General features: G+C 36.0%; 1 long non-coding RNA gene across 9 annotated transcripts; it reads right to left on the bottom strand.

Annotated features, from left to right (window-relative positions):
- Positions 1-2,780: 2,780 nt before the first annotated feature.
- LOC148163849 (uncharacterized) lies at positions 2,781-15,681 on the bottom strand. Of its 9 annotated transcripts, none has more exons than XR_015768455.1 (6): positions 15,462-15,681; positions 11,019-11,154; positions 8,441-8,593; positions 6,044-6,094; positions 5,815-5,924; positions 2,781-3,342 (listed from the first exon to the last, which is right to left on the bottom strand). It is a non-coding gene; the product is annotated as an uncharacterized LOC148163849 (long non-coding RNA). The 9 variants fall into 9 exon arrangements; XR_015768456.1 differs by having other exon boundaries at positions 6,044-6,091; XR_015768451.1 differs by having other exon boundaries at positions 5,815-6,094.
- Positions 15,682-15,971: the final 290 nt, after the last annotated feature.

The raw sequence follows: 15,971 nt of genomic DNA, 5'->3' as shown, positions 1-15,971 counted from the left end.
AATACAATTATTTTATAGCATTGCTAATATTTCAAAATATTGATATACCATAGTTCACTTAGCTAATAAAGAGTTGTCTTGTTTCTAATTAATTTGGTAGTTATTTGTGATGTGATAAATGTATTCACTCATATAATATAAGCCACTTGGGTATTATTTCCTTAGGATATGTACCAAAAGTATTATTAAGTTCCATGAGAACAAAAATTGTTTCTGTAATCAGAGTTGTATCCCCAACATTTAGCACAGTGCCTAATATGTGATAGATCCTAAAAAATAATATGCTGAATGAATAAATAAATACAATTTTCTTCTTGTTCTTAATTAATATGGCTCACTTGTTTTTAGTCTGCATTTATTTATACATTATTAAAATCATTTATCAGTGTCACGATCATTGTGTGAGAATGTAATTATACTCTATCTTTCCCACCATTGAGCATTAAAGTTAAAAAAATTAGTCAGTTGGGGCGCCTAGGTGGCTCAGTTTGTTGATCGTCTGCCTTCCGCTTAGGTCGTGATCCCAGAGTCCTGGGATCGAGTTCTGCATCAGGCTCCCTGCTGGGTGGGGAGTCTGCTTCTCCATCTCCCTTTGCCTCTCCCCCTGCTTGTGCTTGCTCTCTCTGTCTCAAATAAATCAATGAAATCTTTAAAAAAAATTAGTCAATTAATAAATAAAAAATGCATGGTTATTTTACTGTGTATTTTTTTGGTTACTGGGAAGGTTTAGCATTTATCCTTATGCTTCTTTATGAGTTAAATTTCCTCTTTGGTGAATGGTCTTCCAGGTTTACTCATTTATATATTGAGATTTCAGTGTTTTACTTATTTATTAATTTTCATGAACTTTTTATGTAATACTGACATTTGTCTTTGGTCTGCCATATTTGCCAAAAACATATGTTTCTGGGCACTTAAAAGGATTTGGGGTATTGATGATAGTATAGAATTTAAGGTTTAACTTCACTTAAAATATATGATTTTTTACATTTCCTCCATATTGTATATGATCCTAGTAACAGAGCTTCAAAACACATGAACCAAAATCTCATAAGACTGAAAGTAAAAATGGATAAATCCACAATCACAGTTGGAGTAATTAACACTGATACCTCAGTAACAGATAAAATAAGTTGAAAAAAACTTGATAAGCATATAGAAGATTTGAATAACACCACTATTTTGGTTTCATTAGCAATTATAGAACATTCCATTAAACAACAGCAGAATACATCATTCCTCCAGGTTATCATGGAACATTCACCAATATAGACTAAATATTGAGTCATAAAACAGGAACCCATAAATTTATAGATTGTTGTCTAATCATAAAGGAATCAAATTAAAAACATTACCAGAAAAAAATATCTTAAAACCACTCAAATAATTGAAAATTGAACAAAACACTTCTAAGTAAACCTTGAGCCAAAAAATAAATGATAATAATAATTAGAAAAGATTTTTAAAATACTAAAATAAATTAAAGAAAAACACCAGCATATCAATACTTTTGGGATTCAGCTTAAAAAGTTCTTAGGGAAAAATCTATAGCATTACATACTTACGTTAGAAAAAAAGATTTAAAATCAGTGTTCTGTTTCCATAGTAAGAAGGTAGAAAAAGAAAAAAGCATCAGAAAGGAAATAACAAATAAGGTGAGATGAGAAATAAAAAAGCAAGACCAATGAAATAAAAATAGACAATAAATAATTACAGAAACAAAAAAATTAATTTAAAAAAATCAATAAAAACTGAGAAAATTTCAGCTAGTTTGATCAAGAGAAAAAAGAAGGCCCAAATAAAAAGGCAAATTTCAGGCATGAAAAAGAACTTATTACAAATCCAACAGACATTAAAAAGATGATAAAAAATATTATGAACAATATTGCACCAATAAATTTGATGACTTAGATTAAATTGACAGATATCTTGAGAAACACAAATTATCAATATTGATCCAAGATGAAATAGAAAATATAGTCTTATATCTATTTAAAAATTTAAATTTATAATTAGAAACTATCCCACACACAAGATGTTGCGATCCAGATAGTTTCACTGATTAATTATATTATGCATATAATGAAGAAATGGTGAAAACATATTTACCTTCCTCCAGAAAAATAAAGTAAGGGAGAACACATCCAAATTCATTTAATGGGGTTAGGTTAATTTTGTTACCACAAGCAGTCAAAAACAGATGTTACTACAAAACAAAACTATTGATCCCCTATCTCTTTGAATTTACATAAAATAACCCTCCACAAAATATCAACAAATTTGTTTACATACATACATCTGCACACATACACTAACATACATATAATATAATGCATGCAATGATAAATAACAATATACATATATAATAATATAATTATTTTATATTATTTCATTATATTGTATATACATAAATTAACTATATAACTCATAACAAAATACAGTAAATCCAAAGAACACAATGTTGGTTTAACATTAAAACCAAAGAGGGAAAATCACTATATTAATTGAAAATTTAAATATGATCATCTTGTTAAATGCAGAAAAGTATTTGTGAAAATTCAATACCCATCCAGGATAAAAACTCTCAGAAAACTAGCCATAGAAGGAAATATTCTCAACTCAATAAAGGGCATCTATAGGAAAGATTATACATAATCATATAAGATTGAATATTTTTACCCTATCATAAGGAATAAGGCAAAGATACCCACTCTCATTACTTCTAATAACATTTGTAGCCAGTGCAATAATGGAAGAAAAAGAAATAAAATGCATATAAATTAGAAAGGAAGACATTAGGTTGTCTTTATTTACAGAAAACAGCATAGTGTACATAGAAATACAAAGGGATTGGCCAAAAATTGCTTTTCCTAGGACTAATAAGGAAGTTCAGCAAGGTTAATATACAAAATTAGTTTTTCTATATGATAACAATAAAAAATTGGAAACTGAAATAAAAATATTATTCTTGATACATTTCAAATCACAAAATAACTAGAAATAAATTTAAAAAAACACATGGAAAACCCACACACTAAAAACTAAAATACTGCTGAGAAGAAAGTAGACATAAATAAACCTAAAACTACAGTATGCTGATGACAATTTCAGTTCTCTTCAAATTAATTTATAGACTCAGCACAAATCCAAACAAAATCTCAGCAGGTTATTTTACAGAAATTGACAAGCTACTTCTAATTTTTATATGAAATACCACAAACCTAAAACAGCCAACAAATTCTGAAAAAGAATAGTCAGATGACTGACATGCCTGATTTTAAGACTTGTTATAAAGATACAGTAGTCACCCTTGGCCACAGCAACTTCTTGTAAGACACATCTCTAAAGGCAAAGGAAACAAAAGCAAAAATGAACTATTGGGACTTCATCAAGATAAAAAGCTGCTGCACGGCAAGGGAAATAGTCAACAAAACTAAAAGTTAACCCACAAAATGGGAGAAGATATTTACAAATGACATAACAGATAAAAGGCTGGTATCTAAGATCTATAAAGAACTTATCAAACTCAACACCCTAAAAACAAATAATCCAGTCAAGAAATGGGCAGAAAACATGAACAGACACTTCTCCAAAGAAGACATACAAATGGCCAACAGACACCTGAAAAAATGCTTCACATCATTTGTCATCAGGGACATACAAATCAAAACTACAATGAGATACTACCGTACACCAGTTAGAATGGCTAAAATTAACAAGACAGGGAGCAACAAATATTGGTGAGGATGTGGAGAAAGGGGAACGCTCTTACATTGTTGGTGGGAATGTAAGTTTGTACAGCCACTCTGGAAAACAGTATGGAAGTTCCTCAGGAAGTTAAAAATAGAGCTACCCTATGACCCAGCAATTGCACTACTGGGTATTTACCCCAAAGATGCAGATGTAGTGAAAAGAAGGGGCACATGCACCCCAATGTTCATAGCAACAATGTCCACAATAGCCAAAATGTGGAAGGAGCTAAGATGTCCTTCAACAGACAAATGGATAAAGAAGATGTGGTATACATCCTAATAATGCAATGGAATATTATTCAGCCATTAGAAAGGATGAATACCTACCATTTACATCAACATGGATGGAACTGGAGGGTATTATGATAAGTGAAATAAGTCAATCAGAGAAAGACAATTATCATATGGTTTTACTCATATGTGAAATATAAAGAAATAGTGCAGAGGATTATAGGGGAAGCGAGGGAAAAGTGAATGGGAAGCAATCAGTGAGGGAGACAAACCATGAGAGACTCTTCACTCCAGGAAACAAACTGAGGGTTGTGGAAAGGGAGGTGGGTGGGGGGGTAGGGTACTTGGGTGATGGGCGTTAAGGATATGATGAGCACTGGGTGTTATACCCAACTAATGAATCACTGAACACTATACCAAAAACTAATGATGCAGTATATGTTGGCTAATCGAATTAAAAAAAAAAAGATACAGTAGTCAAGGGGTGCCTGGGTGGCTCAGTCAGTTAAGCGTCCAAATCTTGATTTGGGTTCAGGTCATGAGATTGAGCTCTGCGCTGGGTGTGGAACCCCCTTAAAATTGTCTCTCTCTAGGGATGCCTTGGTGGCTCAGTAGTTAAGTGTCTGCCTTCGGCTCGGGTCATGATCCCAGGGGCCTGGGATCGAGCCCCACAGGGGGCTCTCTGCTTGGCGGGAAGCCTGCTTCTCCCTCTCCCACTCTCCCTGCTTGTGTTCCTGCTCTCGCTATCTCTCCCTCTGTCAAATAAATAAATAAAATTTTTTTAAAAATTTGAAAAAAAGATTGTCTCTCTCCTTCTCCCTCCGCCCCTCCCCCTCCTCTCTCCCTCTTAAAAAAAAAACACATATCAACAATAAAAAATGATGCAAAGTTTAAAAATATGCAGAAGATCTAAATAGACATTTCGCTGAAGAAGATACACAAATAAGCACAGGAAAATACACAAATACACAGATACACAAACAAGCATAAGAAAACAATGTTCAACATTATTAGTTATAAATTAAAACTGCATTAACACACTACTAAATACCCACTAAAATGTTAAAATTTAAATGATTTATTAATACCAAGTGTTGGTGAGTATATGGTGAGAACTGAAATTCTGACATATTGCTGATGAGAATATAAAATGTGAATGCTTTGGGAAAAATTTTGAGTTTCGTATTAATTTTAAACTACTGTTATTATATGACCCTGAAATTCTTTTAGTTACTTATTCAAAAGAAAAGAAGATGTATGTCCACACAAGATCATATACAGAAATGGTCATAGCAGATTTATTCAACATAGCTCCAAATTTGAGTCAATTCAAATGTTCATCGCAGATGTATGGATAAATGTATTATGTGCACACAATGCAATACTACTCAGAAATGAAAAAGAGTAAATTACTAAGACATGTAGCAGTGTGAGTGTATCTTAAAATCATTTTGCTGAGCACAGATAAATAACAAGAGTCTCTATGACCCAGGCTCTGCTCTCAAAGAGCACAGGTTCTCATAGGGAAGATCAACTTGTAGGGAGATGGAATACTAGTCCAAAATGGCGAACAATAAAACAGAGATATGGGGAATATTTATGAGAAAGGTACTAATTTGACCTGTCATGCAGCTGGGTGTTGAAATGGGGAACTTCGTCAGCGAAGAAAAGAATAAGGCCCTTCCACATAGAAAGCAGCATAGAGACATGTCAGGGGTCTTTATTGATTCCCAGTCTCTGCCCACCTCCTTCACACTCCTCATCCCCATTGTTCACCACGCCAGAGGCACTCAAAGATGCCCAGGGCTTTCTTGCTTTCAGGCCTTCTTACCTACTGTGCACTCACTATCCAACAAACATGGAAGGAGAGCTTCCCATCACCAAGTGCTGTCATCTCCATCTAAACTGGAATGGTTAGCAAAGGCTCCTGGTCTTATGAAGCTCATGTTTGGGTGGAGAAAGACAGAAAAATTATAAGTAAACAAATAAGCACCATAATTTCAAGTAGACATAAATGCCATGAAGAAAATAACAACAGGGTAGGCATTAGTAGGCATTACCTCCATGTGACTATCGAGCACTTCAGAAGTGGCAGTCTGAATTGAGACCTGCTAAAAGCAAAAAATACGCACTAGATATCAAAGTCTTTTATGAAAAGAATGAAAATATCTCATTAATATTTTATATCGATTACATGTTGAAATGATAACATTTTGGAAATATTGAGTCAAATAAAATATTAAAAATTAATTTCAACTATTTTTTTCTTCTTTTTTACCTGACTGTAGAAAATGTTTAATTATGTATGTGGATCGTCTTCTATTTCTGTGGCACAGTGTGGTTCTAGAAGGATGGTTAGGAAAGACTTCTGCCTAGACAGTATGCTCCCCCAGGCTTTTCCTAGCTAACTCCTACCTATCCTTCAGATTCATGCTCAAAAGAGATTAATTCATTGTCTACCTCTTCCATTATCAAGAAGCTCTGTGGACACAGGGACTGCTGGAGCGTGGGAGAATGATCTGGAAGTTCTGTGTACTTGGAGATTAGGCCAAGAGAAGACTGGCTTTCAAGGCCATAAGGATGTGAAACCGGATAGCAAAGAGGAAGAAATTGTAGGGTCTTCTGCAGGGGAACAGAATCATCAGGGTACTGTCATAGGAAGAAAATGTTAATATATAATCATCATTAGAGTAGGGAAGGAATGGTAGCTGGGGGACCTCGTATGTTCTAATGGAGCCTCTTGGGTAACAGCAGGTTCTTCCTGCAACTGCTGTGCATCCTGGCTTGGAAAGTAGATGCCAATCAGAATTTGCCTCCGGAATTCCAAAGTATTCAGACTGTGTCTTAGAATCTACTTAGTGTTCACCCGTTATTAATGTTTCATTGTTTAAAAGAAAATAACAGTTGTGAGATACCCTTTGTATTTTTCTGAAGGTTTGAAATATTTCACAATAAAAGTGATACATAGGTAGATGGATAAGATTAGATGATTAGATAGATAGATAGAAAAGACACATAGATAGAAATAGATATAAAACTACAAAGGCTCTCTCAGAATGATAATTCTACCCCGTGTGAGATGATCGCCCTGTATTATCATAAGCTATCCCACTTGATGCATTAGGTCCTCATTGATTTTTCATGCACAATTTTCCTGGGGCTGCTTGCAAATGTAGAAATAACACAATAGTCCTTAAAATATGTAAAATTATGTTCAGGTGCCATGCTCCTGCTATCAGTCCCAACACTGGTGCACTTGAATCAATTATCTGTTATTCTTTTATGTTCACTCTCCAACTGGGAAACATCTGTATCCCAATCACCGATGGGTTGACCCATTTTCTGATCAAATTTGTCTTACTTATGGCACCATTAAGTAGGTAAAAAAAATCAACATCAGGATTTCACCTCCTTGCAATCTCCCACTTACGTATTACAGGGTATTTATATCTTGCATCAGAAATAGCATAACCCAGATGTACTGGTTTTTAATGCACATGGGAATTTCTGGAATGACATGATTGCATGACTCTTCAGTATCTGTTTGAAGTGTTTCATTCCCTGTGCCAAATACAGGGAGAAAGTTTGGAGTTGCAACACCAGAGACAGAATGTTAGGCCAACCCTAATCTTCCCATACTTAAAATCCTCTGCTTCCTTTCACCTAGCCAAGGAAAACCTACATACGTGATTGTCAGAAATCCACTGTGCTATTTTCCCAACCCTCTGCCTTCACAAACACTTTAACCTCCAACAGGAAAATTATACCTGTCCATAAGTGTGCCTGAAAAACCCCTTTAATACTCATGCATCAGCTTAAATGTTGTGTGTGATCTGAGAATTCTCCACTTCACAGGAGAAATGGTTGGCCACATCTGAATGTTCGTGTGATCATACGGTATTTGGTCTCTAAATCCTGTGCATTACTGCCAGGTTTCAAGGTTATTATTGTAATGGTTATGTGTAGCATGGACCATGGAGCCTGGACTCAGGATCCAGACTACACAGGTTCAAAGTCTGGCTCATCACACACTAGCCAAGAGATGTCTGCAAGTTATAGAGCTGTTCTTTGTTTGCATTTCAAAGGTGTCAGCCTTGGGGCGCCTGGGTGGCTCAGTCATTAAGCATCTTGCCTTCGGCTCAGGTCATGATCCCAGGGTCCTGGGATCAAGCCCTGCATTGGTCTCCTGCTCAGCGGGAAGCCTGCTTCTCCCTCTCCCACTCCCCCTGCTTGAGTTTCCTCTCTCCCTGTGTCTCTCTCTGTCGAAATAAAATAAAATAAATTATTCAAAGGTGTCAGCCTTGCTGGGTTATTATGCAGATTAAATTAGTTAATATTTTAATGTTTGAAAAAATGCTGACAATAGGATGAAGACAATAGTATTAGCTAGACTTAAAAAAACTTACATGCTTGTATCTATTCCTACCCTGGGAAGCCTTTAAAGGTAGAAGACATACCTTATATAGTCTCCTTCATACCTAGCACAGGGCCAGATGTGTACCAGAGCAGCAGTGGATGGGGGAAACAGGTGATGGGGATGAAGGAATGCACTTGTGATGAGCACCGGGTATTGCATGGAAGTGATATATCACTATCTTGTACACCTGAAACTAATATTACACGGTATGTTAACTAACTGGAATTTGAGTTTTTAAAAAGAGGTGAAAGAGGGAATAATAATTTAAAAAGCACTTCTCTATCAGTTTCTATAATTGACTGCTATCTGCCTCAAATCAAGGGGACAAATCACTACTAAAAACTTTAAAAAGGTGATATACAAATAAAAAATGTAATAAATAATGTAATAATAGCCAACAATTATAAGTGAGATTATTATAAGCCACACGGTTACATTTACAGTTGACCCTTGAACAATATGGGGTTGAGGCACCAACCCCATGCAGTTGAAAATTCATGTATAATTTTGACTCCCCACAAATTTAACCATTAATAGCCTACTGTTGACTGGAAGCCTTACTGATAACAACATATTTTGTATGTTACACCTATTATATACTGTATTCTTAACAAACAGTAAGCTAGAGAAAAGAACATGTTTTTAAGAAAACCATAAAGAGGAGAAAATATATTTGCAGTTCAAAAAAAAAAAAAAAAACCCACAAATAAGCAGACCCATGCAGTTCAAACTTGTGTTGTTCAAGGGTCAACTGAACATAATTTCCTCCTCACTTCCAGAAAGGTGTAGACATTATCCCCAGTACAAGGAGTCATAGGCACAGACAGGTAAATGACCCTCTGAATGCGAGACCCTTAATTCAGTCCTGCCCTTCTGCCTCCCTGAATAACTGCACACATTTTAATTCCAGCGCAGTGGTATTCCCATCTCAACTCGGATTCCCAGGCCCCTCTTCAGGACTATCTCCCTGACAGTCTCCTCTATTTCAACTTCAAATGAGATTGAGGTTGTGATTTTCCTTCTAGGCTCTGATGTTGTAGGCAGTTATTTGGCTGAACTTATGAGAGGGACAGACGCAGGCATGCGCTACACTATCATTGTATTAATTTATTGAATTATATTTAGTGGCTTAAAACCACACTCCTCTTATTTAGCTCACAGTTCTGTAGGTCAATTAGATGTTTTCAGTCTGCAATGGCTTGCTGATCTAATGCTTCCCTGGTAGACTGGCAGGTTGGCTGGTGGTCGGATGACCTGGGATAGCCTTCATGTGTCTGACAATCGGCAAGATGTCGGCAGGGGTCTGGCTGACTGTTGGCTGGGACATCTTGGCTCTTCTCAGTGTGGCCTCCCTTCCCCCAGCACACCAGCTCAGACTCATGCACACGGTGGTCTCAGGGTTCTAGGTACATTGTATTAAACCACACAAATCATCCAGTCTTCTTTGTCAGAAAGGGCTTTGGGCATGTCAAACCCGTACTCTAGGTTGTTCATTTGTGAGTGTATTTTTCTTATTTGGAACACACAATTCTGGGATTAAACTGGCATTTATTTCTTTTTGTCCTGAATGTGCCAATCCCTGACCCGACATTTCTGGGCTATGCCCTGGGTGGCAAGCTGGACATTGGAAACTGTGTTTTTGATGTATACCATGAAAGCTGAGATCTAAGTAGCTTAATAATAATGATACTACAGGCATTAATTGTCCCATGTAGATTTATGTAAATTTATGCAAATTCACAGCGGCCTCCAGGCCTTGGCTTCCACACATTCCTGCTGTGGGCAAGCAGAGTTTTGAATAGGAAAGGAAAAGGTGTCTGAGTTACAGAGTCAGCCCTGTAATGCTGAGTCCCCAAAAATACTCTTTCCCAAGTAGTCACCCAACCTTCATAGAACATTTCCAAGGAATTCATTATTTTTTTTTAAATTGTGGAAACTGAGGCTCTAATTGGTTATCGACTAAGATCACATAGCTGGAAGGCAACAAATCTGCTTTGTTTCTCTAGAGTGTGAATTTCTGTGCTAGATTTGACCTTCACTTCGCTCTATATCCACGGTACTCAGCAAAGTGATTTTGCTAGGATAGAAATTTGTTAATTTATTCAATAAATATTCATTGAGCATTTACCATGTACCAGATACATCACCATTTATAAGGAAATCAAACTAGCAGGCACATTTGTAAGAAGGAAGTCATATTACAATGTTATTTATAATAACAGAAAAGAAAAGCTGTCTAAAGGCACAATAGAGAAGCAGTTAAATAAATTGTATTCACAGCCCAGAATATTGGTATGGTATATTGTATAGTATATTGAAGAAGATCTAATGATATAGAGCGGGGGTTGGAAAATTCACCCTACCGTTTGTTTTTTTATATAAAGTTTTATTGAGTATAGTCATGCTCATTCATTCATGACTCCTCACTCCTGCAATGGTAGAATCGAGTATTTGTGACACAGACCAAATAGCACACAAAACCCAAATTATTTACTATCTGCCAACCCCTGATACAGGTGTTTATAAGATGATGGGCAAGAAATGCAGAACACATAGAGGAAACATGCATACAGATGCTATGACTGTCACCTCATCCCTGCTAGTTTTGATCCACCCACCAGGCTATTCAGATCCACGGCTTCTCATCACCAGGACTTCTTCCTGTGCCCCAGCCACTGCCTATGATCTGGACACTGAGGGCTAGAGCCGAATCAGCCAAACCTCCCTTCAAGGAGTTCACAGCCAAATCAGCTGCTGTAAAATATGATTTAGGAGAAAATGGAGTTGACACCAAATTCATTCAAAGGGAAGAGGAGAAACCAGAAAATCACAAAGAACACACGTTACCATAAATATCTGCAAGAATGGAGTCTAATGACAGAATTATAAGGAGGAAGTATAAAATCAAAATTAGAGAATATTTTATGTGCCTCTCTCAGAAAATAATAAACCAAGAGGACAAAAATAGTGAAGAATAAGATGATTAGAACAAAATATGTTTACAAGACTGTTTTTATATAGATATAAATATAAATCTGTACACACGTGAATGCACACACATATGCACACGAGAGCTAAATGTGTACACACACAAATAAATAACCCTATACCTATGCATAGAATGAGAGAACATCCATTCTTTTCTAAATTATACGGAATGCTCATATATTGGTTACAAAGTAATATACAAAGTAATATATATGTATACCTTATATATATTATTTTATATGTATATATAATATACTATATATATTACTTTATATGTATATTACTTTGTATATTATTACATGTTTATAATATGTACATATATGTACACTCATGTAGATTGGGTTACATATAATCCACATATATATCAACATACATGTATAAGAATATATACTAATATATTTTGAAGAATCGATATAATGCAGCCCAAATTCTCTGACTTCAATGCAATTAAACTTTAAAAATCAACAATAAAAGTATAGTTAATGCCACTCTCCCCTACCATGCTTGAAAATATGATGGGCTAACAAGGGAAACAGAGTTAAAATTATTTAATATAATATATAATATATATAATATAATATATTTAGAATGAGTTAGAAATAAATGTGCTGCATATCAAACCTCATGTGATGAAGCTAAATCAATAGTTAGAGACAAACGTCTAGCTGAACTTATTTAAAACAATAAAAATTTAAAATACAATAAGATAAAAATCTGTAAACTAATTATTACAATTAACAAGAGAATTAAGCAAAGTTGTTGGACAGAAGATCAACATTCAAGAAAATTGTGTTCTTATTTACCAGTAATAACCAAATACTAAAATATCTAATAGATAAACACTATATTCACAGTATTAACAATTTTATTAGGTACAGTAATAATCTCAAAAAATGTGTCATATGGCTATAAAGACAAGTACCAAATGTCATTTAAGGTTAGAAGAAGACCCAAATTAAGGCACCTGGGTGGCTCAGTCAGTTAAGTCTCTGCCTTCAGCTCAGGTCATGATCCCAGGGTCCTGGGATCAAGCCCCATATCTTCTCAGGGAGCCTGCTTCTCCCTCTCCCTCTGCCACTCACCCTGCTTGTGCTCTCTCTCTCTCTCTCTCTCTGTCAAATAAATAAATAAAATCTTAAATAAAAGGAAGACCCAAATAAAATCTGATCAGGCTCATAGAAGAATTAATATCAACAAAGATGCCAATTTCCTCCATGTTGTTGTGTTAACTCAATGCAGTTACAGCCCAAAGTGTTTACTTTGTCTGGGAACTTGCCTTGATGTTATAAAATTAACATGAAAGAACAAAGAATCAATACAAGTTGAGACAGTTTTGAAGAAAATAAGATTGGGTACCTGTCCTACCAGGTATCAAGATGTATTATAAACATCTGGTAATTAAGATTGTGTGATCAATACAGGGGATAGAAAACAGACTAATAAATTAAAGCAGAAGGCCCCCAAACTGACCTATTAATACAGAAACCTGACATGGTACAGGGGAGGCTTTCAAAAGTAGCATGGGGAAAAAAAGGATCACACATTAAAGTTTCAGAGACAATTGTTCATCCATGTGGAAAATAAAGTATCTGCCACCTACCTCATCATATCCTCAAAGCAGAAATTCTAGACATAATTAGTACTTCGATATCAAAAAGGAAACTCTAAAGCTTTAGGAGAACACATAAGAAGATATATTTATACTATAAGGGTAGTGCAGAATTTTTTAAACAAGAAACCTAACCTAATAAGAAGCCAAATCCAATGAAACTGATTGGAAAATTCAACTCTATTATGTGTGAACATTTCTGCATAACAAAAGAAAGCATAACTACAAGAAAAAGTAAGGCCAGACTGAGAAAAAATGTTTATCAAGCATATAGCTAATGTAGGAAAATATCCAGAATACAAAATGAACTACAAATTTATAAGGAAGAAAAAAAGAGAGAGAAAGGAAGGAAGGAAGGAAGGAAAAAAGGAAAGAAGGAAGGGAGGGAGGGAGGGAGAGGAGGGGGTGAGGAAGAAATTTCTAAGACAATTCTAAAATCTATATGAAAAAGCAAAGGATCTAGAATAGTCAAAATAATTTTGAAAAAGAAGAGCATGTGTAAGTATTTATGCTCCCTGATTTTAACACATACCATAAAAGTACAATAATAAAGACAGTGTGATATTGGTATAAGAATCTATACATGAATTAAACAAAAGAGTTCAAAAATAGACCCACATTCTGTGGTTAATTCATTTTTGCAAAAATGCTAAGGTAATCCAACAAGGCAATGATAGTCTTTCAACAACAGGAACTAGTAGATTACCTGTATAAAAAAAGTCAAGGGGCGCCTGGGTGGCTCAGTCGTTAAGCGTCTGCCTTCGGCTCAGGTCATGGTCCCAGGGTCCTGGGATAGAGCCCCGCATCAGGCTCCCCGCTCAGCAGGAAGCCTGCTTCTCCTCTCCCACTCCCCCTGCCCGTGTTCCCCCTCTCGCCGTGTCTCTCTCTATCAAATAAATAAATAACATCTTAAAAAAAAAAAAAGTCAACATTGACACTCATCTTGCACCATGGAAAAACTAACCTGATATGGATATTAGATACTAAATCTGAGAGCTGAAACTCTTATGTATCTAAAAAAACCTAGAAGAAAATGTTCGTGACAATGAGCTGGACAATGATTTCTTAAGCAGAAGAGCAAAAGCACAGCCCATGAATGAGAAAATTAAGGACGTCTGAATCAAAATTAAAAATCTTTGGTGTCTGAAAGATACTGTTCAGAAAACGAGAAGCCATGCCACAGACTGGGATGAAGTATTTGCAAATCATATATATCTGACAAGGAACTTAATGCAGATTATATAGAGAAGTCTTACCACTCATTAACAAGAAGACAAATCAACGAAAAAGATTGGCAAAACATCTGAACAGGGATTTCACCAAAGAAGATATATGCAGGATCAATAAGCACATAAAAACTAGCTTAACATCGATAGTTATCATAAAAAGTAAAAATAATTGCCCGATGATTCTATTCATAACACTGAAAAACATATAAAGAATGCCATATATAAATTACATGAATGGAGTTACACACATATAAATTTCTACAAATACATTCACAATACAAATACATGCCCGTATATGTATATATTACTAATAACAGAATATTTGTGAATATTCACACTAGTATATACCATTTTAGCATAATAACTTGTATGGACATAATAGATACCAATATTCAAAAATGGGGATCTTGAGTAGGAAAGAAGGAGAATGTTGGGATGGTAGAGTCGTATATAGGACAAAGTATTTCTTTAATATTTCATTTCCTAAATTCTGTTCGAATTTGGTAGAGTAGAGAACACACTCATAGGATATGCATATTAATACATACATATCCTATGGCTGAAACCCTTGAGGCAGGTGTCTTCATAATTCTAAAGTTTTTTAGATTTCAGAAAAGTAATATGATCCATGTACTGTATATGCCTTAACAGCCCCAGCAGGATCTGGGGCAGCAACCTGTATTTAAACACATGAATATCCCTGCTACAAAGAGATGAATATTCACATGAAGAGAGCTATGGTAATGATTATAAATAATCTCGCTTCCATTCTTTTTATTTTTTTAAGAGAGGTAGAGGTGGGGGTTGCAGAGGGAGAGAGAATCTCAAGCAAACTTCCCCCTGAGGATGGTGTCTGACCCGGGTCTCGGTCCAAAACCCTGAGATCATGACCATCAAGAGTCAGGTGCCTAACTAGCTGAGCCACCAAAGCGCTCCTCGCTTCAGTCTTGAGGAGGATCTCCTGCCAAATGAGTTGGCTCTCCACTTTTTTGCAAATTGCCTTCTAGAACTTTTCAGATTTTGGTGTGGAATTGTGGCTCTCCAGTAGTTTGTCATAGGCCTAAGATATTAAAAATAATTATAAATAATGAGCAATTTGACCCTCAAGTTGGGTCCCTCCTCACTTTCCCACACACTTGGCTTAGGCACAAAAATAAACAATTATTATATGCTGAGCTGAGCTTTGTAACCATGTTTCCCGTTCTCCTCCCTCAATAGCTGCAGGGAACCCTCACCTGACACATTTTCTTTGCTGGGCTCAGGTTCAGGTTCAAGTTCAAGTGTGTGCTCTGTGTCCTCCCCACACCATTCTCACCTCCGGGGTGTCGGAACTCTGGCACTGCTTTCTCATTTAATGACCCGTGCTTCTGAGTTCTTAGTCTTTACATCTGCAAATGCTCACAGCTAAATTTAAATTTAGCTTGTTCTGCTTCCTTCCAATATGCTCGGCAAAATACTGGCTGCCTATTTAACTCTTTAACTTAGAAGTGGCTTTTATCTGATGCCTGATCTGGCAGATTTCCCCATAACCTGCATGAGCTGCTCTGCCTAAAGTCTCTGTTGTCATCAACATAGGCTGGTTGCTGTGGTGATAAAGTGGGAACTGAAAGTCCCTTTCAGAGTAAAAGTCCTTTTCTGCATGGGGTCCAGGCTGAGAACATGTTCCCACTTAAATGGGGTGATGATGCTTCCTATATAACATCATCAAATATCCCCCAGGGCAGGGGAAGTAGCAAAGAATCACC

Source organism: Eumetopias jubatus, unplaced genomic scaffold (genome assembly GCF_037043125.1).
Source record: "Eumetopias jubatus isolate StellerSeaLion01/CBP00866 unplaced genomic scaffold, mEumJub1_p1.0 scaffold_7, whole genome shotgun sequence".
NCBI lineage: Eukaryota > Metazoa > Chordata > Mammalia > Carnivora > Otariidae > Eumetopias > Eumetopias jubatus.
Note: the sequence above shows the minus strand (reverse complement) of the source record. Positions and strands in the feature narration are given on the sequence as shown.